Source organism: Saccopteryx bilineata, chromosome 1 (genome assembly GCF_036850765.1).
Source record: "Saccopteryx bilineata isolate mSacBil1 chromosome 1, mSacBil1_pri_phased_curated, whole genome shotgun sequence".
Taxonomy (NCBI): domain Eukaryota; kingdom Metazoa; phylum Chordata; class Mammalia; order Chiroptera; family Emballonuridae; genus Saccopteryx; species Saccopteryx bilineata.
The window spans coordinates 217,281,605-217,305,313 of NC_089490.1; positions in this window are offsets into that span (position 1 = coordinate 217,281,605).

Genomic DNA, 23,709 nt, shown 5'->3' on the forward strand with positions numbered 1-23,709 from the left:
TTCATTATATAGGTCCTTTACGTTCTTTGTTATGTTTATTCCTAGGTATTTTATTTTTTTTGTTGCAATCGTGAAGGGGATTATTTTTTTGAGTTCGTTTTCTAATATTTCATTGTTGGCATATAGAAAGGCTATGGACTTTTGTATGTTAATTTTGTATCCTGAGACCTTACTGTATTGGTTTATTGTTTCTAATAATCTTTTTGTGGAGTCCTTCGGGTTTTCGATGTATAGGATCATATCATCAGCAAAAAGTGATAGCTTTACTTCTTCTTTTCCGATATGGATGCCTTTTATTTCTTTGTCTTGTCTGATTGCTCTGGCCAGAACTTCTAGCACCACGTTGAATAAGAGTGGAGAGAGTGGACAACCCTGTCTTGTTCCTGATTTAAGGTAGAAAGTCCTCAGTTTTATGCCGTTTAATAGGATGTTGGCTGATGGTTTATCATATATGGCCTTTATCATGTTGAGATATTTTCCTTCTATACCCATTTTGTTGAGAGTCTTAAACATAAAATTGTGTTGTATTTTATCAAAAGCCTTTTCTGCATCTATTGATAAGATCATGTGGTTTTTGTTCTTTGTTTTGTTGATATGGTGTATTACGTTAACCGTTTTGCGTATGTTGAACCATCCTTGAGATTCTGGGATGAATCCCACTTGATCATGATGTATTATTTTTTTAATATGTTGTTGTATTCGGTTTGCCAGTATTTTGTTTAGTATTTTAGCATCTGTATTCATTAGAGATATTGGTCTGTAGTTTTCTTTCTTTGTGCCATCCTTGCCAGGGTTTGGTATGAGGGTTATGTTGGCCTCATAAAATGTGTTTGGAAGTATTGCTTCTTCTTCAATTTTTTGGAAGACTTTGAGTAGAATAGGAACCAAGTCTTCTTTGAATGTTTGATAGAATTCACTAGTATAACCGTCTGGGCCTGGACTTTTATTTTTGGGGAGATTTTTAATAGTTTTTTTCTATTTCCTCCCTGCTGATTGGTCTGTTTAGGCTTTCTGCTTCTTCATGACTCAGTCTAGGAAGGTTGTATTGTTCTAGGAATTTATCCATTTCTTCTAGATTGTTGTATTTGGTGGCATATAATTTTTCATAGTATTCTACAATAATTCTTTGTATTTCTATGATGTCTGTGGTGATCTCTCCTCTTTCATTTTGGATTTTATTTATTTGAGTCCTGTGTCTTTTTTCCTTGGTGAGTCTTGCCAAGGGTTTGTCAATTTTGTTGATCTTTTCAAAGAACCAGCTCCTTGTTTTATTGATTTTTTCTATAGTTTTTCTGTTCTCTATTTCATTTATTTCTGCTCTGATTTTTATTATCTCCTTTCTTCGGCTGCTTTTGGGTTGTCTTTGTTCTTCTTTTTCTAGTTCCTTAAGGTGTGAAGTTAAGTGGTTTACTTCGGCTCTCTCTTGTTTGTTCATATAGGCCTGAAGTGATATGAACTTTCCTCTTATTACTGCTTTTGCTGCATCCCAGAGATTCTGATATGTCGTATTTTCATTTTCATTTGTCTGTATATATCTTTTGATTTCTGCACTTATTTCTTCTTTGACCCATTCATTTTTTAGAAGTATGTTGTTTAGTTTCCACATTTTTGTGGGTTTTTCCCCCTCTTTTTTGCAGTTGAATTCTAGTTTCAAGGCTTTATGATCAGAAAATATGCTTGGTACAATTTCTATTTTTCTAAATTTGCTGATATTGTCTTTGTGGCCCAACATATGGTCAATTCTTGAGAATGTTCCATGTACACTAGAGAAAAATGTATACTCTGTCGCTTTGGGATGAAGTGTCCTGTAGATGTCTATCATATACAGGTGTTCTAGTATTTCGTTTAAGGCCACTATATCTTTATTGATTCTCTGTTTGGATGACCGATCTAGAGCCGTCAGCGGTGTATTGAGGTCTCCAAGTATGATTGTATTTTTGTTAGTTTTTGTTTTAAGGTCAGTAAGTAGCTGTCTTATATATTTTGGTGCTCCTTGGTTTGGTGCATATATATTAAGGATTGTTATGTCTTCTTGATTCAACTTCCCCTTAATCATTATGAAATGACCATTTTTGTCTCTGAGTACTTTTTCTGTCTTGTAGTCAGCATTATTAGATATGAGTATTGCTACACCTGCTTTTTTTTGGGTGTTGTTTGCTTGGAGTATTGTTTTCCAGCCTTTCACTTTGAATTTGTTTTTATCCTTGTTGCTTAGATGTGTTTCTTGTAGGCAGCATATAGTTGGATTTTCTTTTTTAATCCATTCTGCTACTCTGTGTCTTTTTATTGGTAAGTTTAATCCATTTACATTTAGTGTAATTATTGACACTTGTGGGTTCCCTACTGCCATTTTATAAATTGCTTTCTGTTAGTTTTGTATCTAGTTTGATTCTTCTCTTTTGTTTTTCTATCATTTGTTTTTGTTTGTTTGTGTTCCATACTTCTTTCCTCTGTTGCTACCTTTTTTAAGTCAAGTGTTTTTGTGGTGGTTTTTTTAAGGGTGGTTACCATTAAGTAATGAAAAGGGTACCTACCATATTCATTGTAGTACCCTATCTTATAAGTATTTCTGCACTTCATCATCCTTTGCTACTGTTAATCTCCATCCTCTCCCCCCTTTTTTTCCTTTGTTGTCACAGTTTAAGTTTGGTTTTATTGTGTTCTTGGTGGAGCTGTTACTTGTGGTGTTGTTTTCTTTTGTTCTTTGAATCTGGTTGGAAAACCCCCCTTAGTATTTCCTGGAGTGGGGGCTTTCTGTTGATAAATTCTCTCATCTTTTCTGTATTTGTGAATGTTTTTATATCTCCTTCATACTTGAAGGATAGCTTTGATGGGTATAGTATTCTTGGCTGAAAGTTCCTCTCTTTCAGGGCTTTAAATATTGGGGTCCACTCTCTTCTAGCTTGTAGAGTTTCTGCTGAGAAATCTGATGATAATCTAATAGGCCTTCCTTTATATGTTGTACTCTTCTTTTCCCTGGCTGCCTTGAGAATTTTTTCTTTGTCATTGGTTTGTGTCATCTTTATTATGATGTGCCTTGGAGTGGGTTTGTTGGGATTAAGAAAACTTGGTGTTCTGTTTGCTTCTTGAATTTGAGGCTTTAGTTCCTTCCACAGGCTTGGGAAGTTCTCGTCTATTATTTGTTTGAGTATATTCTCCATTCCATTTTCTTTCTCTTCTCCCTCTGATATACCTATTATTCTTATGTTATTCTTTCTGATGGAGTCAGACAATTCCTGTAGGGCTTTCTCATTTTTTATTATTTTTGAGTCTCTTTCTTCTTCTCTCTGTTGTGCCTCAAGTTGTTTGTCTTCTATTTCACTAATCCTATCTTCAATCTGGGCTGTTCTGTTAGCTAAGCCTGTTACCTCGTTTTTCAGCTCGTGAATTGAGTTTTTCATTTCTGTTTGATTTGTTTTTATAGTTTCAATTTCCTTGGTAATATATTCTTTGTGTTCATTGAGTTGTTTTCTGATCTCCCTATATTGTCTTTCTGTGTTTTCTTGTATATCTCTGATTATTTTTAAGATTTCTAGTTTAAATTCTCTGTCATTTAGCTCCAAGGCTTCCAATATGTTAAGTCTTTTCTCCATAGATTTTTCCACATCTATTTGTGTTACCTCTCTTTCTTTTGTATCCATAATATTCGATTTCCTCTTTCTTATCGGCATCTGAGGGTGGTCTTATTGATAGCACGCAGGCGCACTCCCTGGTGGTTTGAATGAGCGTCGCTGCGCTAGCTTCCTCCACACCCTCGTCTCTCAGATTCAAGTGATAACAGTCCTTTTGCTTTCAGTTTGTGTGGAACTCCGGAATGTTCCGAGGATAAATTTTTCTGTTTCTAGTTGACAAATTTGTTGTGATTTAGGGGAGAGCTGTCGGACGCGCTTCTCACGGCGCCATTTCCGTGACGTCACTCCTCGGGTTTTTTTTTTTATTTTTCTGAAGCTGGAAACGGGGAGAGACAGTCAGACAGACTCCCACATGCGCCCGACTAGGATCCACCCGGCACGCCCACCAGGGGTGACGCTCTGCCCTCCAGGGGGCATCACTCTGCTGCAATCAGAGCCACTCTAGCACCTGGGGCAGAGGCCAAGGAGCCATCCCCAGCGCCCGGGCCATCTTTGCTCCAATGGAGCCTTGGCTGCAGGAGGGGAAGAGAGAGACAGAGAGGAAGGAGGGGGGGGTGGAGAAGCAAATGGGCGCTTCCCCTATGTGCCCTGGCCGGGAATCGAACCCGGGTCCTCCGCATGCCAGGCCGACGCTCTACCGCTGAGCCAACCAGCCAGGGCCAATCAATGTATTCTGAATACTATGTGATTGTAACTTAGTGTGTGTGGTAAAGGGCTGCATTAGTGTCCGGGTAAAGGCAAACAGCAAGTAAGAGCCAGGTTGTAGAGGAATGGTAAAGAAGGCATTCTTGAGGTCTAGAACCCTGAAGTGAGTGGTGTTTGAGAAAATGTGTGACAGTAACTTATAGAGATTAGGGTATACTGGATGGAGGGGAATTACTGCCTTATTGATTAAGTGTAAGGCTTGTATGAGGTGATAAGCCTTAAAGGTTTTCGAACAGGAAGGGTGGGGGTATTGCAGGGAGAGTTTGTGGGGATGAGTAAACCTGGTTTAAGAGGTGGGTAATTATTGGTTTAAGGTCTTATAAACAGACACAGTTATACATTAAACAAAGACTACATAAAAGTTATGAATTAAGGAATTTAAATGAGTGCACTTTACTTGTTCCAATTCAAATTATACTAAAGATATTTTCTGAACAAAGAGACAAGACAGATTCCTTACTCACATAGCTTAATATAATTCTGCTTTTTAAGTTTTTTGAGATGGCAGGGAGTTGCCAGCATAGAGTGGAGGAAGAGAGAAAGCAGATGGATGGACAGTGTGAGCAGCTGGATGAAAAGAAGGAGGGTCAGAATCTACAGGAGGAGGAGGAGGAGGGTAATGTACTGGTGTGGTGCCACATGGTCAGAGGAGTCAAAAAGATTTATAGCTTTGAGGAGAGGGGAGGGGGAGAGGAAAAAAGAGTCACAGTTTGTAAGGAGGGAGGAGGGGTCGGAGAAGAGACAGACAGAACTGCAGTTTGTAACAAGGGAAGAGAGGTCAGAGATGAGACAGGAGAAGGAAAGATTAGGAGCAGAGGTTTTAGGTGAGGTTTCTTTGGCCAAAAATGGTCTGCGTGTAGAACAGAAGGCACAGAAATTAAGGGCAGGAGAGAAGGGAGAAGAAAACCTGCACATAAGGAATCTCTGATGCCCCCCTCCCCCATCCGGTGGCAGATATTGTCAAGATCTCTTAGGATATTGTAATCGAATGTCCCGTTTTCAGGCCAATGGGAGTCATTGTCTAGTCTGTACTGAGTGTTAATCCAAATTCGGAGAGACCCAAAACATGAAAGACAGAAATAAGGTCCGTAGTTTACACACCAAAGCTTTATTGTTTAGCTTGGCCAAGCGGCGGCAGCTCCGACAGAAATCTGAGGGAGAGCGCGCCGGCCCTTTGTTCTACTTAGTTTTTATAGTTTTGTAAGTGGGAAGTACAGAAGCAAAAATTGCAATTAGGAGCCCCTTACCACTATTGGTTATAGTCATATGTCCTTTAACATGATAGGACCACGTTCAGTTTGCAAGCTATACATCATTTTGGGGAAAACAAAGTTTACAAGCCAACACAATGGTAGAAAGATGTCTCTTTACATATTAAAGGCAGTCCTATATTATCTAGTGTTTATCTGCTATCTCTCTGTCCAGAGTCACACACACATTTACATAGGAGAGGTAGTTTCGGTGGGGACAAATGACCGCAAATGACTCATTGCTATAAGAAAAGGTTTATTTTGGCTTTTCTCTTCCTGCACCTGGCTAGCCATTCACCCCTTTCCCCACAGGTGTGGTGGAATGTCTGGGAATCCATGTTTTCCTCCCCTTGCATTTACAATACAATGCCAAGGGCCATCCTGGTTATGCCAATCACACAGTACAGAGACTATTCTCACAATTTCTCTGCACACCTTAATCCAAATTAATAAAATGTTCTCCAAGCCTCCTAAAATATTAATATTAATTCTGTAGCCTTTGAGCCTGACCTGTGGTGGCGCAGTGGGATAAAATGTCGACCTAGAACACTGAGGTCGCCGGTTCGAAACCTTGGGCTTGCCTGGTCAAGGCACATATGGGAGTTGATGCTTCCTGCTCCTCCCCCTTCTCTCTCTCTCTCTCTCTCTCTCTAAAAAATCAATAAATAAAATATTTAAAAAAAAATTCTGTAGCCTTTGGTACTTTACAACACCTGCAGGTGAAATGGCTCAGTGGCTCCTCACTGAGGCCATGTCGTGTTACAGAAGAAGATTAATTTCTTCGGTTTGAGGTTTGAGAGACCGAGTTTGGTGATTTTTTTTTCCTGAAGCTGGAAACGGGGAGGCAGTCAGACAGACTCCCGCATGCGCCTGATCGGGATACACCCGGCACACCCACCAGGGGGCAATGCTCTGCCCATGCGGGGCATCGCTCTGTCATGACCAGAGCCACTCTAGAGACTGGGGCAGAGGCCAAGGAGCCATCCCCAGTGCCCGGGCCATCTTTTTGCTCCAATGGAGCCTCGGCTGTGGGAGGGGAAGAGAGAGAGGAAGGGGGTAGAGAAGCAGATGGACGCTTCTCCTGTGTACCCTGGCCGGGAATCGAACCCGGGACTCCTGCATGCCAGGCCGACACTCTGCCACTGAGCCAACCGGCCAGGGCTGGTGATGTTTTTTATGAGACATCCTAGAGGGGTCTGGTCGAAAGGCTTAGACTCTGAAGAGCCCTTAGTGGAGACAGGTGAGCAAGAAGGGGCGGCCCCGCCTTTTGTCACTGTCCCAAGAGGAGAGAATCTCTGTGTGGGGGAGTCGTCCCTGATAGAGGTCATCACCACCTGTCAGGGAGCTCCGAGGATGAGAAGTTCGAGAGAGTGGAGAGGTTTGGCTAGGCGCCTAGTCTTCCATGCAGTCCACTGAGACTGAAAGTCAAATCCCTCAAAACTAGAGACATTTCAGAGAAAACCGTCCGACCAGGAAGGGGTGTTTTTAGAGAGAAATTTAGAGGCCAGCCAGGGAAGGGGAAGGAAGAAACTCCTTACCTTTCTGGTCCAGCAGGGGTTTAGGACAGGGTTAGACTGCTGGCCAATCAACCTACAATTGCACGTCCAAACAGAATCAGGGAGTTAGCCCGGGACGAGATGCCGCTGCCCATTTCTTCCCTGGTTGTAAGTTTGGACAGGAAATAGGGATCATCCAGGCAGTTAGTAACCTGTCCCGGGTTTCGGCACCAAGTGTTGGAATCCATGGGAGTCCAAAAGACCAGAGTAACAGGCTTTATTGAAGGGAAGAAAGGTACCCTGCCGGGCACTTCTCTGGGGAGAAGAGGGCCAGTTACAGACTAGGGGCGAGTTATATAGTGTTTGGGAGAGCCTGAGAGGATACTGAGGCAAAAGTCCTGGTATGTCCAGAATGCTCCTCCTCAGTGGGCTTCGAGCATGTGGGTGTTTTTTTGTTGTTGTTTTTTTTTCATCTCTCTGAACCTGGAAACAGGGAGAGACAGTCAGACAGACTCCCGCATGCGCCCGACCGGGATCCACCCAGCACGCCCACCATGGGGCGATGCTCTGCCCACCAGGGGGCAATGCTCTGCCCATCCTGGGCATCGCCATGTTGCGACCAGAGCCACTCTAGCACCTGAGGCAGAGGCCACAGAGCCATCCCCAGCACCCGGGCCATCCCTGCTCCAATGGAGCCCCGGCTGCGGGAGGGGAAGAGAGAGGCAGAGAGGAAAGCGCGGTGGAGGGGTGGAGAAGCAAATGGGCGCCTCTCCTGTGTGCCCTGGCCAGGAACCGAACCCGGGTCCTCCGCACGCTAGGCCGACGCTCTACCGCTGAGCCAACCGGCCAGGGCTGTGGGTGTTGAATCAAAAGTCCTGATGTTTCAGAGCCCATCCTTGGGGCAGCTTCTCAGCTTTTTGGAATTCCTTTGTCTCAGGGGCGATAGTCCAGTAAGGGTGAGGTCTGACAGATAAGCGGAATATCAAGAGGGCAGTTTGGAATTTATATATCTATCATAAGCCAGTTGTTGTAAGGTACCAAAAGCTGAAAATAGATATTGATATTTTGGGAGGGAAGGTCAGGCTTTTGTATTAGGCTTTCTTGTTCTGTCCCTCCTTTAGGGAGTGGAGGAGAAGAATGTAGAAGTTTCTGGCTTGCAAGAACAATGGGTTATTCAGTTTTAAATCTAAAATAAAGGTTAACCTAGAAACTTCTTCTCTTTCAATAGGAGACATAATTTACATACCACCTTGCATTGACTGTAGTTCTTCCCCCTTCCTGGAATCTTGAGGGTAAAATACTTCTAGGCTAGTGAGGGAAGAGGAATCCCAAAAGATTTGTAAATGTCTTTGATTGTGTTACCTTGAGAGTCTTAGTGTTTCTGTGTATCCCCTAAACAAATGTTGCCAGCTGTAAAGCCAGAAGCCACGGCCACTATCAAAGCAGCCGCCTGGCCCATGCAGGTTTGCATTGGATTTGGACAGTCAGTAAAGAAACAACGGAGCCACAAACTGGTGGGCCATAATCTTTAATCCTAGCTTGCACCCGGCAGGCAAGTAAAAAATACACACTGGGCTCCAAAACCCAATCACATTCAGTGCTCACAAAGCCACTGACTTATCTGAGTTTCCTAGAATCAAAGGTTTCTAGCTCACCAGCCTTATTCTCCTCAGTTCCCCATCTCCTTCCTTATCCCAGATACAAACTCTACACAAACTGGCATCTCACTCAGCACTCCGCCATCTTGGCTGCTTCTCCTGGCCTCCTCCACGTGGCCTTTCTCTGCTCTCCTCTGCTCTCTCTTCTAATCTCAGGAACCAAGAGCCCAAACTCTGTTCTGCCCCCATTTTATATTGTAGCTTCACAACCTCTAATCCAATATACAAAGTAGGGAAGTCCCTAATACAAAGTCACTTCTCTGAGGCATGATTGGATTGTACCGCCCCACATCAAAAAGGGTGGGAAAGGCTTAATCCCAAAACCAAGCCCCAGACTACAAGGATTCTCAACACACATTAATATCACCTGGGTGATGGCCTCCTCGTGGGCAGCGTAATCTTTAACAAAGTGAGCATAATATATTTTATCTGCCCAACACCAGCCTATACCATGATGTCATGCTCTCCCCCGCCCGTGTGTGATCAAGGGTATATAAGCAGCCCCTGAATTACTTTTGGGACTGCACGATTTGGTCCTGCAGATGCCTTGTGTCAGCCATATGTGGCCAGCATATTTAATAAATCTTCTCTAATAAAACTCTTCAAAATTTATCTGGACTGGGTGTCTCTATGTGGACTCGATGAAATGAGGTACAGTGCCTTTCAGAATCTGGGGTGCGGTACTTTATAACATTTGGGGGCTCGTCTGGGATTCAGTGTTTTATGTCACCAGATAGAGACACTCCGAATTGGCTGGTCTCTATGGGTAGTTGCCTGACCCCACTTGAATCTTGTGATGAGGCGCACCACCTGAAACTTTTCAGGGCTCCCAGTCTTCCTAAGTGGTGCAGACCATTTCTTGGTAGATGCCTCTGGTTCCCAAATTTGGCAATTTGGACAATTCAACAGAGAAATCAAGGTGGTAGGTAGAGCAACTCTTTCTGCTTTACTGAACTTTCTGGCTTTCCTCTGAACTCTTTTTTTTTTTTTTAATTTTTTTTCTTTTTTTTTTTGTATTTTTCCGAAGCTGGAAACGGGGAGAGACAGACAGACTCCCGCATGCGCCCGACCGAGATCCACCCGGCACGCCAACCAGGGGGCAACGCTCTGCCCATCAGGGGGCGATGCTCTGCCCCTCCGGGGTGTTGCTCTGTTGCGACCAGAGCCACTCTAGCACCTGGGGCAGAAGCCAAGGAGCCATCTCCAGTGCCCGGGCCATCTTTGCTCCAATGGAGCCCGGCTGCAGGAGGGGAAGAGAGAGACAGAGAGGAAGGAGAGGGGGAGGGGTGGAGAAGCAAATGGGCGCTTCTCCTGTGTGCCCTGGCCGGGAATCGAACCCGGGACCCCTTGCACACCAGGCCGATGCTCTACCACTGAGCCAACCGGCCAGGGCCTCCTCTGAACTCTTGCTTTCACTTTTATGTTTCAGACTGGAATGTAGGCAGAGTGGATTTGGGGGCTTTGCTGAATTGTGACTCTGGGGATGTGGAACTCCAGTGGAAGTAGGTAGGGCTTTCAAAACAGCTTTGTTGGTTGTAACTAGTTTATAGTCTTTATGTTTTTAACTGGAACTGCTGCGAAACAGACCAGACTTGGTCATAAATTTACGCAGGCTCTCCAAAACTGAGACGTTGGTGGGGAGTTTTAGTGGTCCTGTCTTGGGTTCTAAGTAGTGCTCTCAGTAGAATGCCAGAAATGGGGACATGTGTCTATCTCTAGGAAGAATAATGAAGATTAAGTCCATCCAGGATTAGTCAGTCTTGCATCACACTGAATCAGTGTAGACTGAGCTAACCTGGATTGATTAATCTCGACCCAAGACTTCCAAGAGACATCTCTGTGTTTTTCAAGATCTCAGTTTTTGTTTTTAAAGGTGTCTGTTTAGAAATCCCTCCTTTAAAGGAATCTCTGGTGCAGCCTGTGTGCACCTGAGAAGCCACGAGGAGGAGCCCTTCCTCATCAGTGAGGCACAGCACTTTTCAGCATCTGGAGTGCGGTGCTCTCCACTGAGGAGAACTCCCTTGTCTATTAAACTTTGTCTTTGTCTGCCAGAAAAATTAGGATAAGTAAAGCATGCTTATTTAAACTTCTTGATTTGTGTGTATAAGTCTTTTGTTTAATGTCTAAAAGTTTCTGTTTTAAGGCCTGTTTGAATCTTTTGTGTTAAAATTGGAAGCTTCTGATTAAAAGCAATCTTAAGAGGCTTTCTTTGTTCTTGTAAAGCCAGGAGGCACAGGCACGGCCACGGCCAGGGCAACTATCACAGCAGCCGCCTGTCCCATGCAGGTTCGCATTGGATTCGGACAGTCGGTAAAGAAACAACGGAGCCAAAAACTGATGGGCCATCATCTTTAATCCTAGCCTGCACCTGGCGGGCAAGTAAAAACACACTCTGGGCTCCAAAACCCACTCACATTCAGTGCTCACAAAGCTACTGACTTACCCGAGTTTCCTAGAATCAAAGGTTTCTAGCTCACCAGATTTATACACCTCTGTTCCCCATCTCCTTCCTTCTCCCTGCACAAACTTTGCACAAACTGGCTTCTCATTCAACACTCCACCATCTTGGCTGCTTCTCCTAGCCTCCTCCACATGGCCTCTCTCTCCTCTCCTCTCTGCTCTCTCTCCCCTAATGCTAATAATAATCCCAGGAACCAAGAGAGCAAGCTTCCGTTCTGCTCCCATTTTATAGTGTAGAAATAAAAACCTTTAATCCAATATACAAACAAGAAAGTCTCTGATACAAAGTCACTTAGGATGGGAAAGGCTTAGTCTTAAAACTAAGCCTTAGGGTATAACAACCCTGCTTGCTTATAGCCTGTCCCCCAATCCCAATAAAAACTATAAGTGAACAAGCAAATATATCATTTTTTATTTTTGTATTTTTCTGAAGTTGGAAACGGGGAGGCAGTCAGACAGACTCCCGCATGTGCCTGACCAGGATCCACCCGGCATGCTCACCAGAGGGAGATGCTCTGCCCATCTGGGGCATCACTCTGTTGCAACCAGAGCCATTCTAATGCCTGAGGCAGAGGCCACAGAGCCATCCTCAGCGCCAAGGCCAACTTTGCTCTAATGGAGCCTTGGCTGCGGGAGGGGAAGAGAGAGACAGAGAGGAAAAAGAGGGGGAGGGATGGAGAAGCAGACGGGCACTTCTCCTGTGTGCCCTGGCCAGGAATCGAACTCAGGACTCCTGCACGCCAGGCTGACACTCTACCACTGAGCCAACTGGCCAGGGCCAAATATATCATATTTATAAACTTATTTGACCAACACTGGGTATTGCAGTATTTAGGTGAGAGTTGGTAGTAGCATGAGCTAGTGGGTTAACAGTGCAATTTGGGGAGATTGGTTGTATTCTGAACACCATATTTCCCCATGTATGAGATGCACCTTTTTTCAAAAATTTTGGGGTCTACAAACTGGGTGTGTCTTATACAGTGGTTGTAGATTTTTTTTTACTTGCATTTCCCACCTTTTTACACTTGTTTTTGTGCTTATTGTTGAATTCAGTTGTATGGCTAGTAGTCATGGCCCTCATGGCCAGGCAGGTGCAGGTTTGCATTAGATTCGGACAGATGGTAAAGAAACTGTGGAGACAAAAACTGGTGGGCCATTCCTTTATTTTAGCCTCATACCTGGCAGGTGAGTAAAAACACACAGGGCTCCAAAAGCCACTCATTCAGGACTCACAAAGCTACTGACACATCTGTGTTTTTCTAGAATTAGAGGCCCCCACCAGCTCAGTCACCTCTGGTTCCCCATCTGCACACCTTCTCCCTTCTCCTCTCTGCATAAACTGACTTCTTTGTCAGCAACTTGCCATCTTGGCTTCTTCTTTCCTCCTTCTCCTTTTTCCTCACAAACTTCTCTTGGCATGAAAAGCCTTCTTTCAGCAACATTAGCATAACAATGGCCCTTGCCAAGCAGGAAGGTAATTAGCATTTTCAGACCAGCGTCATTTTTAACAATAAGAGTGAGTAAATTTATTTATTTATTATTATTATTTTTTTGTATTTTTCTGAAGCTGGAAACTTCAGACAGACTCCCGCATGCGCCTGACCGGGATCCACCCGGCACGCCCACCAGGGGGCGATGCTCTGCCCATCCGGGGCGTCGCTCTGTTGCGACCAGAGCCACTCTAGCGCCTGGGGCAGAGGCCAAGGAGCCATCCCCAGCGCCCGGGCCATCTTTTGCTCCAATGGAGCCTCGGCTGCAGGAGGGGAAGAGAGAGACAGAGAGGAAGGAGAGGGGGAGGGGTGGAGAAGCAGATGGGCACCTCTTCTGTGTGCCCTGGGCGGGAATCAAATCCAGGACTTCCACACGCCAGGCCGACGCTCTACCACTGAGCCAACTGGCCAGGGCCTAAAAGTGAGTAAATTTAAATAACAAATTTTACAAACTTATTTGCCCAACAACAGTGATTTGTTATCAGACACAGATGAGCGCAAGCTAATGGATGAGAGTTTTGACAGTGATGAGTTGTATGAATTTTATGATGAATAAAACTTGAGTTTAATAACTTCATTAATATATTTTTTCCCAAAATTTGGGTCCCCAAATTAAGATGAGTCTTATACATGGGAGCATCTCATACATGGGGAAATATGGTATATGATGAAGGTAGAGCCAATAGGGCTTGGTGATACATAGTTTTAGTTGACTTGGGCTGCCATAACCAAATACCATCCACTGAGTGGCTTAAACAACACATTTATTTTCTTACAGAATTGGAGGCTTTCTCCAGACACTGTAGGATGTCAGAATGGCCAGGTTCTGGTGAGATCTTCTTCTTGGTTTGCAGATGGTCACCTGCTTACTGTGTCCTTGCACAGCCTTTCCTTGGTGGGTGCACCTGGAGTCACAGAGATTGTTCTAATTCTCTTCTTATAAGGCCATCAGTCCACTGGCTGAGGGCCTGTTGGTCAAATAAGTTTGTAAGTTGATATATATGTTTGCTCACTTATAGTTTGCATTGTGTGTGAGGGATGGGCTGTAAGCAGGCTGGATCGTTATAGCCTGAGGCTTAGTTTTTTGTTTTTTATTTTTTTTAAATTTTTTTTTTTTTTTTCGTTTTCTGAAGCTGGAAACGGGGAGAGACAGTCAGACAGACTCCCGCATGCGCCTGACCGGATCCACCCAGCACGCCCACCAGGGGGCGACGCTCTGCCCACCAGGGGGCGATGCTCTGCCCCTCCGGGGGGTCGCTCTGCCACGACCAGAGCCACTCTAGTGCCTGGGGCAGAGGCCAAGGAGCCATCCCCAGCGCCCGGGCCATCTTTGCTCCAATGGAGCCTTGGCTGCGGGAGGGGAAGAGAGAGACAGAGAGGAAGGAGGGGGGGTGGAGAAGCAAATGGGTGCTTCTCCTATGTGCCCTGGCCGGGAATTGAACCCGGGTCCCCCACACGCCAGGCCCACGCTCTACCGCTGAGCCAACCGGCCAGGGCCGAGGCTTAGTTTTAAGACTAAGCTTTTCCCCACACCCTTGACTGATTGCATGATGTGGGTTGTGCACTCTCATGAGGAATCGCATTATGCCTCAGATAAGTGATTTGTATCAGAGACTTCCTTGTTTGTCTATTGGATTAAAAGGTTTTGATTTCTATACTATAAAGTGGGGCAGACTGGGAGCTTGCTCTCTCTCGGTTCCTGCTATCATCATTGCAGGGGTCTCCCTAATCCCTTGCCCTTCATGGGATGTCTTCTCTTGTGGTTTGCCTGTCTTGGTGAGACACCAATAAACAGAATGGCCCACCATCCTCCGACTCTGCCATTTATTTACAGTCTGCCTGAATCCGAAGGGAACCTGCATGTGAATGACCACAATGGTGGCTCCTGGCCTTACAACTGGCGTAGTTTGCAGCAGGATTCAGAGATGGTATGGGGCTGCCACCCTTGAAGGGTGGGGTAGAGGACTGGTTGCTGCTCTGGCTCCCCATGGTCCTATAGGGGCTGGGTGTTCTTTGCTCAAGAGGAAACCAGGAGTTCTGTGCGAGAAGCAGCCCAAGGTCAAAAGATTCAGTATGAATTGCAAATTGAATGGCAGAAAAGGCTGGAATTGGAGCGAGCACTGGAGAAGGAATTACAGGTCTGAGAGGTGCAGTTTGCCCTGGAGCTGAACATTTGTATGGGCAGTTGTTGGAGAAACAACTGCAGATTCAAGAGCTCGAATCTCAGGTTCTGGCCAAAAGCCAGCAGCCACAGGAGCCCAAACGGTTGCCAAAGAAGCAGCAGCATCCATGCAGGTGGATTGGCTTTGAGTCAACAGGAGCAGGCGCTTGCAACTCCTCTTCTGAGGATGAGAAGACTCAGGCTGAAGCTGCCATATGCACACCAAGAGTGTTATAAAGTTCTGCACCCCAGATTCTGAAAGGCACTGTACCTCATTTTATCAAGTTCATGTAGAGACACCCAGTCCAGTTGAATTTTGAAGAATTTTATTAGAGGAGGAAATTTTAATACGCTGGCTGCATATGGCTGACATGGGGCATCTGCAGGCCCAAACATGCGGTGCCAAAAATAGTTCAGGGGCTGTTTATATACCCTTGCTCACACATCGGTGTGGGAGAGCATGACATCATGGTACGAGTTGGCAACATTTGTTTAGGGGAAACACAGACACATTAAGACTCTCAAGGTAACACAATCAAAGATGTTTACAAATCTTTCAGGGTTCATCTTCCCTCACTAGCCTAGAAGTATTTTACCCTCTAGATTCCAGGAAGGGAAGGAACTACAGTCAATGCAAGGTGGTATTTAAATTCTGCCTCCTATTGAAAGAGAAGTTTCTAGGTTAACCTTTATTTTAGATTTAAAACTGAATAACCCATTGTTCCTGCAAGCCAGAAACGTCTACATTCTTCTTCTTCCCCTCCCTAAGGAGGGACAGGACAGGAAAGCCTGATAGGAAAGCCTAACCTTTCCTTTCAGAATATTAATATCAATTTTCAGCTTTTTGGTACCTTACAACATCCCCCACTGGTTCTATTTCCTATTTTAAATCCTTTACTTAATTTACTGAGGAGTATGAGGCTGTTGTCTAGGAATATTAACTTATAACATGTAACATATTTAACAGATAGAAACAAACCTTGCTATAAAATTGATTAAACATGGTACAAGAAAATATTAAAGTAAGAGGACTAATCGCTGCAGACAATAGGGTTGTTAGCTAGGGTGACTAATTAAACATTCTTCGAAAACCAGTTTTCTGACTGTTCAAATTCTTTTCTCTGTACAAACCTCCTACAACCTGCACAAACCTTCTGCAACTTACATAAACCTTCAACTTTCATGCACTTTTTAATCCAGAAATAACTGGCCTTTATAACAACCTGCTTTTCCCTTTTTTTTTCCAAAAGTATTTCTATACCTTATACCTTTTATTATCAAACCATACAATTCCTTTCTAGTCGGAACTCTTGATTTTAAAATCTTAACCTTTACTGACAATTAATTTGGCTTTTGTTTTACCCTAGTTTCCCTTTTCTCAAAGTCTGATAAAAAGAAGTCCTTAGTGAGTTTTTCATACATTCGCCATACATAGACCAACCAGCTTCTGGTTTGTGGTTGGAGTAAGTCCTTCTAAAACTTACACCAACAGGTTCCCTGTCTCTAAAAATCTCCACATGTCCTCCCATTCAAGAGGAACCAGACCCACACGTCTCATGAGTCTCAACCAGGAGACCATGTATTACCACGTCACTTTGTTCAGTTGGCACTCACAGCAAGCAACTAACAACTATTACCTCGCAAAATTATTTTATTTCCTCACTCAGGTTTTCGGAGACATCGCCTGGTTCAGACCCTACAGCACAGAAATTGATGACCTCCTTAACTGGATGAGGGACTTGGCTTGGCAAGGTTCCCTTCTTGAGTTCTCTCCAGAAGCAATAATTTTCCAATTTTTTCTCCCCTTTCTCCTCATCACCCCTGACCATATATTTTAAAATTAATAACTGCCTTTCTTTTATATGTAACCACAGAGTTGAGAAATGATAGATATGTGTATTCCAAACTGCCCTCTTCATGTTCTGCTTATCTGTCAGATCTCACCCTTACTGAACTATCGCCCCTGAGACAGAGGAATTCTAAAAAGCTGACAAGCCACCCCAAGGAGGGGCTCTGGACACACCAGGACTTTTGATTCAACACCCACATGCTTGAATCTCCCCAAGGAGGAGCATTCCGGACATACCTGGACTTTTGCCTCAGTATCCCCTCAGGCTCTCCCAAACACTATATAAGTCGCCTCTAGTCTGTAACCGGCGCTCTTCTCCCTGAGAGAAGTGCCCAGCAGGGTTCCTTTCTTCCTTTCAATAAAGCCTGTTACTCTGGTCTTTCAGATTCCCATGGATTCCAACAAGGATCACGGTGTGTGGACCTGTCCACATGAAAGTCAGTCCTTGGGTGATGTAATGCTGGAAGTGTCTCTTGGATAGTCTTTGAACAGTTTGCTGAGTAACCTGTAAATCCAGCAATTACTTAGGGAAAAGGTGGTTACGTTTATTTTACTATTTGATTCATGCCATTTATTTGCCTTGTACCTTTGGGTACCTGTGGGCACTATGTAGCTTCAAATTAGTTTCTAATTATTATTTTGTTCCTTTTCTACTGGCCAAATCCTTTTTCTAATTGGTTTTGAATATACCTTTGGCAATAAGGGTCCAGGACCCCACTGGTTCTGGGTGGCATCTATTCATTTGAATTACTATATTCTGATTTTAAGGCAGACTGTAAAAATATACAATTAATAAAATTCAAATAGCTAATGTTAAATACTATAACAAGCATCTTAATACAATAAAATGACTAAAGTCTACTAGATTATTTAACAAAAATAAAATTCTAACTAATATAACAGGATTCAAAATAAAATTCTTACAGTCACAAATGTTCTTAACATGTTAACGTAATTTCACTAAGTCTGAGAAATGTCCCAATGAACATGAGTTACACATATTCAGGAAAAGTCCACAAGGCATTAAAGTTGTGGTCACATTCTGCACTTTGCAGCTAGAGTTTAAGTCCTAGTGACCACTGCTTCTAGTTGGAATTAAGAGCAGTTCCCAGCCTACAATAAACATGGGACATTGAGACAAGAGGAATAAAGGAGACACTATACATTAAATAAAGCAATAAAACCAGACTGTCAATACCCACAATAGAGATCTTCGAGGGACAAATAAAATTCAAATATTCAGGCAAGGCATAGTAGATGGCTCTTGTGTTCACAAGAAATGAGATCAGTTTATCTGTTACTTGGAAGAAATACCTTAACCTCATGAATGATGTCGTGAGTTGGGGCCAATGGCTGGCTTTGGCACCTTTTAGCCTTCAGTGGCAATTCCCAGTAAGCTGGGCAAGGTCAGGTCACAGGTAGGTGGAGCACGGCTAGAAGAGACTGAACCCATCCTCCATGTAGCAAGGGTCAACTTACCTTCTGGTGTCCCTCTTTCCACAGAAAAGACATGTCTCCCGGTGGGGCGAGGAAGCCTGGCAGGCCTCAATTCAATGACCTTTCTTTTCACTCTTGAAGGAGGGCCCTGTTAGAATCCTATGAAGCCCTTTGGGGTGCTGGAGCCTTTAAGAGCATATGCCAAAAGCTGGTATTTCCTGACCTCTTTTGGGCCTTATTTGCCTTTTCGGTTACTCCCTTGGCCATTATAGACCTTAAAAGCCATGCTTAGAAGATCTCACTGAGGTGCTTGAGAGCCCTTTTCTATCTATATAAACTTTTGGAAAAAGACAAAAGTAACGTTATTAGCTGGATCAATTCAAGAAAAATAGGTTTGGGTGTCTCCTTTAGAATTCCAGAATCTCTTCGCTGCTAAATGATTCAGTACATTAAAATTCAAAATAAATTTTAACAAAAGCATGATAAAAATAAATTTGCAGGAATTCCAAGATATGACTAACATTACATAAAAAGACATTATTAACAAGTTTTTTTAATTTTTTTAATTTTTTTAATTTTATTTTTTATTTTTGGCAGAGACAGAGAGAGGGACAGATAGGGACAGACAGACAGGAAGGGAGAGAGATGAGAAACATCAATTCTTCATTGCGGTTCCTTAGTTGTTCATTGACTGATTTCTCATATGTGCCTTGACCACTGACTGATTTCTCATATGTGCCTTGACCACGGGGGCTACAGCAGACCGAGTGACCCCTTGCTCTAGCCAGTGACTTTGGGCTCAAGCTGGTGAGCCTTGCTCAAACCAGATGAGCCCGCGTTCAAGCTGGCGACCTCGGGGTCTCGAACCTGGGTCCTCCACGTCCCAGTCCAATGCTCTATCCACTGTGCCACTGCCTGGTCAGGCTAACAAGTTTTAATATTTAAACTAAGATTCCTATATTACAGGACTATAAAACAGCAAATAAAAGAATTAACAAAAGGCCTTTGAAACAATATATACATTTTGTTTGTTTGTTTGTTTTTGTTTTCTGGGTTTTTTTTTTGTTTTTTCTTCTGAAGTTGGAAATGGAAAGGTAGTCAGACAGATTCCCACATGTGCCCAACCGGGATCCATCCATGCCCACCAGGGGGCGATGCTCGGCCCATCTGGGGCATCGCTCTGTTGCAACCAGAGCCATTCTAGCGCCTGAGGCAGAGGCCATAGAGCCACCCCCAGCACCCGGGCCAACTTTGCTCCAATGGAGCCTTGGCTGCGGGAAAAAGAGACAGAGAGGAAGGAGAGGGGGAGGGGTGGAGAAGCAGATGGGCGCTTCTCCTGTGTGCCCTGGCCGGGAATCGAACCCGGGATTCCTGTACACCAGGCCAATGCTCTACCACTGAGCCAACTGGCCAGGGCTTCAATATATACATTTTAACATGGAAAATACTTTTATACAATAAGGCAGTGGTCCCCAACCTTTTTTGGGCCATGGACTGGTTTAATGTCAGAAAATATTTTCACTGACAGGCCTTTAGGGTGGGACAGATAAATGTATCATGTAATTGAGACAAGCATCAAGAATGAGTCTTAGATGGATGTAACAGAGGAAATCTGGTCATTTTTTTAAGAATAAAACATTGTTCAGACTTAAATATAAATAAAACGGAAATAACGTAAGTTATTTGTTCTTTTTCTGCAGACCGGTACCAAAGGACCCACGGACCGGTACCAGACCGCAGCCCGGGGTTGGAGACCACTGCAATAAGGGATTCTTGGTATAAACTACCCAGCTGGCAATGAGATATTAACTTGCTTTTGACTTACAGTAATTTCAATCAGGAGGGCCAGGGTGGATGCCTGAGGGAGAAGCTGACTCCAAGAAGTGAGAGCTTGCTGCTTTTACTTTTTTTTCTGTAGTTAGTTGCCCAGCCCCTTAGCAAGATAATGGGACTTCTCCTAAGCAGGACTCAAATCAATTTGCCACCTGTAAACTAACTATTTTGCTTTCAGCAGCTAAATACAATTTTCACAAAATTACTTTCCCAATAGTGAGTTGCTTTAGCCTATATTAGGTTTCCAAATTTTCCCTCAATTCCCTGAAAATTCTTTTCACAATTTTTACTATTATGGTTAATGCTGTGGGTCTTCTTTATGAACTTCATGTCTTTTATGTAACTGAAAGACTTGGGAGAGACTCCCACACCCTCTCCGCCCGCGGGAAAGTGTTGGAACTTTTCCTCATTTTTACACCGGTGGGGGCAACAAGCCATCATCCCCAACACATGGAGAGCTTATTTTTAATTTTATTCACTATAATCCTATTACTTAGGATTCTATCACTCCTTCTGTAGTTGCAATTTAATTTAAGACACTGCCCATTAACTAGCATGGTCCACACCTACAGTTTGTTAATTTCTAAATTCCTTTTCTTTCCTTTACGATTTTTTAAATCAAAGTTCTAATTTTTAATACTATTACTACCCTGTAATTTCTAAATGGGCAAAACCTTCTTTGGTCTGCCAGTGGACATTTGAAACTAATTTCTATTCTACATTTTAGTTATTTTATCCTTACTTCATTGCTCTTTTCTGTTGTTCTACAGCAGGCTGAATCCTAACCTAACTGTGCGACTGGAGGCGCCGGGCTGTTTACTGTTTGCCTGCCGCTTGGGTGCAGCACTGTTGGAAACTGGGGAACTACAACGGAGAGGGGAAGGACCCTGAATACTCGGCCCCATCCCTCACTTTGCCCACCACACATCGCCACTCGGTTTTTCGCCAGGAATCGAACCCAGGACTCCTGCACACCAGGCCGATGCTCTACTGCTGAGCCAACTGGCCAGGGCCTAGCTTCTCTATTTTCTTATTCCCTCTCTCCTTCGCTAGAATTTACACTAACTTTCTCATAACCCTTCTCAAGGGTAGCCATGTTCTCATGTGCCTTGGAGAACTCTCCTTCCTCCTCTGAGGGTCCCTTATCCTCGAACCAGGGTCCTCTGCATCCCAGTCCGATGCTTTATCCACTGCACCACTGCCTGGTCAGGGGTCCCTTATCCTTAGAAGAGTTTGGCTCTTGGAATGCTGCTACTATTGTTTCAGTTATTCTTTTTTCCTGTTTTTGACTCAAATTTTGCACGAACAAGAAGACATGGCACCTGCTTTGTATTGAGCATGTTTTAAGCCATGCTATTACTTATTACAAAACTGAAACTTGTTTCAGAAGAATCTAAGAATTAGTGCACCAATATAACAAAATATAAGACAGATAGTTGTAAAGCCAGAAGCCACAGCAGCCTGGCCCATGCAGGTTCGCATTGGATTCGGACAGTTGGTAAAGAAACAATGGAGCCAAAAACTGATGGGCCATCGTCTTTAATCCTAGCTTGCACCTGGTGGGCAAGTAAAAAATACACACTGGATTCCAAAACTCACTCAAATTCAGTGCTCACAAAGCTACTGACTTATCCGAGTTTCCTAGAATCAAAGGTTTCTAGCTCACCAGACTTATTCACCCATGTTCCCCATCTCCTTCCTTCTGTCTGCACAAACTCTGCACAAACTGGCTTCTTACTCAACACTCCACCATCTTGGCTGCTTTCCCCTGGCCTCTTCCACATGGCCTTTCTCTGCTCTCTCCCCTCTAATGCTAATCTCAGGAACCAAGAGAGTAAGCTCCCGTTCTGCCCCCATTTTATAATGTAGAAATCAAAACCCTTAATCCAATATACAAAATAGGGAAGTCTCTAATACAAACTCACTTATCCAAGGCATGATGAGATTGTACCACCCCACAACAAAAAGGGTGGGAAAGGCTTAATCCCAAAACCAAGCCCCAGGATACAAGGATCCTGCCTGCCCACAGCCCTCCCCCAACACACATTAATATCACCTGGGCGACGGCCTCCACATGGGCAGTGCCATCTTTAACAAAGTGAGCATAATATATTTTATCTGCCTAACAATCCACCCCTATGCTCACTTTACTACCTACAATTTACACCACTAGCATCCCTGTGCAAGGAAATTAGGCACATTACACAAATTACAACAGCACAAATCATACAGTTTCAACAATCACAAAGGTACACTTCACCAGTCTCTGAGCACTTTGCCCAAAGTGCACTTTGCCTTCTTTCTAGCCATGGGAAAACTTCCCGGGGCGGGGGAGTGCTTTCAGCAAAGTCACTCCCCACCCCCATCAGGGTATTTCACATTGTCCAAAATCTGTAATCCATAAATCCATCCAACAACGGAGCCAATGCCCACTTCGGTCGTAGTCCAGGAAATCAGTCCATGCACATGGGGCGTCAGCCACCCCCCTCATTCCTGCCATCCTGACAGGTCTTACATTGTCCCAAAGAGGAGCACGTGGCAATGGCAGTCAGCATTTCCATCTCTGCTCCGGAGAGCATGATAGCCACCAGCCCTATATCCCAAAATCGCAGACCTACCAGGAACATAGTAGGAATTCCTTCCAGCTGGGCTCTCATCTTCTGGAGGCTGCGGATTGCAACTCCAGCCCGATTCTCCTCATCCTCCAAAGAGGAACTGAAAACACCAGCTCCCACTGCTGGGCTCGAGTCCTGGGCCGCTGCCACCCTCTGCTCCGCAAACCTTGCAGCCCCAGCTCCAGCCTCACCTCCTGCCTCAGCCCCGGTCTCCCGCTGCTGCTGGCTCTCCACAAAGTCCAGGGCAATCTGCAACCCACGAACCTGTGAATCCTCCTCCAGTAGCTGCTCCTTTTCCAGGCAAATCTCGCAAACCTGGTCAGCCTCCTTCTCCAGCACTTCCTCCAGCTCTAGGTCAGCATCTCTTTCTCCCACATTTGCTCCAGCTCCTTCCACTGCTCGGTTTGCAGGTCCCAGGCAGCCTCCTCCACAGAGCTCTCAGTTTCCTCATGCATGGCTATAAAAGTCAGCCAGCCTACAGTCCCCAAAAGGACAGCCATGGGGAACCATAATAGCAGCCAGTCCTCTACTCCACTGCTCAAAGGTGGTGGCAGCCCCATACCAAACTGTATCAAATCCTGCCACAGACTATGCCAAATGTAAAGCCAGTATCCAAGGCCAGGGCCACCATCAAAGCAGCCTGGCCAATGCCAATGCAGGTTTGCATTGGATTCGGACAGTCGGTAAAGAAATAATGGAGCCAAAAACTGATGGGCCATCATCTTTAATCCTAGCTTGCACCCGGCGGGCAAGTAAAAAATACACACTGGGCTCCAAAATCCACTCACATTCAGTGCTCACAAAGCTACTGACTTATCTGAGTTTCCTAGAATCAAAGGTTTCTAGCTCACCAGACTTATTCACCTATGTTCCCCATCTCCTTCCTTCTCTCTGCACAAACTGGCTTCTCACTCAACACTCCGCCATCTTGGCTACTTTCCCCTGGCCTCCTCCACATGGCCTCTCTCTGCTCTCCTCTCTAATGCAAATCTCAGGAACCAAGAGAGTAAGCTCCCGTTCTGCCCCCATTTTATAATGTAGAAATCAAAACCCTTAATCCAATATACAAAATAGGGAAGTCTCTAATACAAACTCACTTATCTGGGGCATAATGGGATTGTAC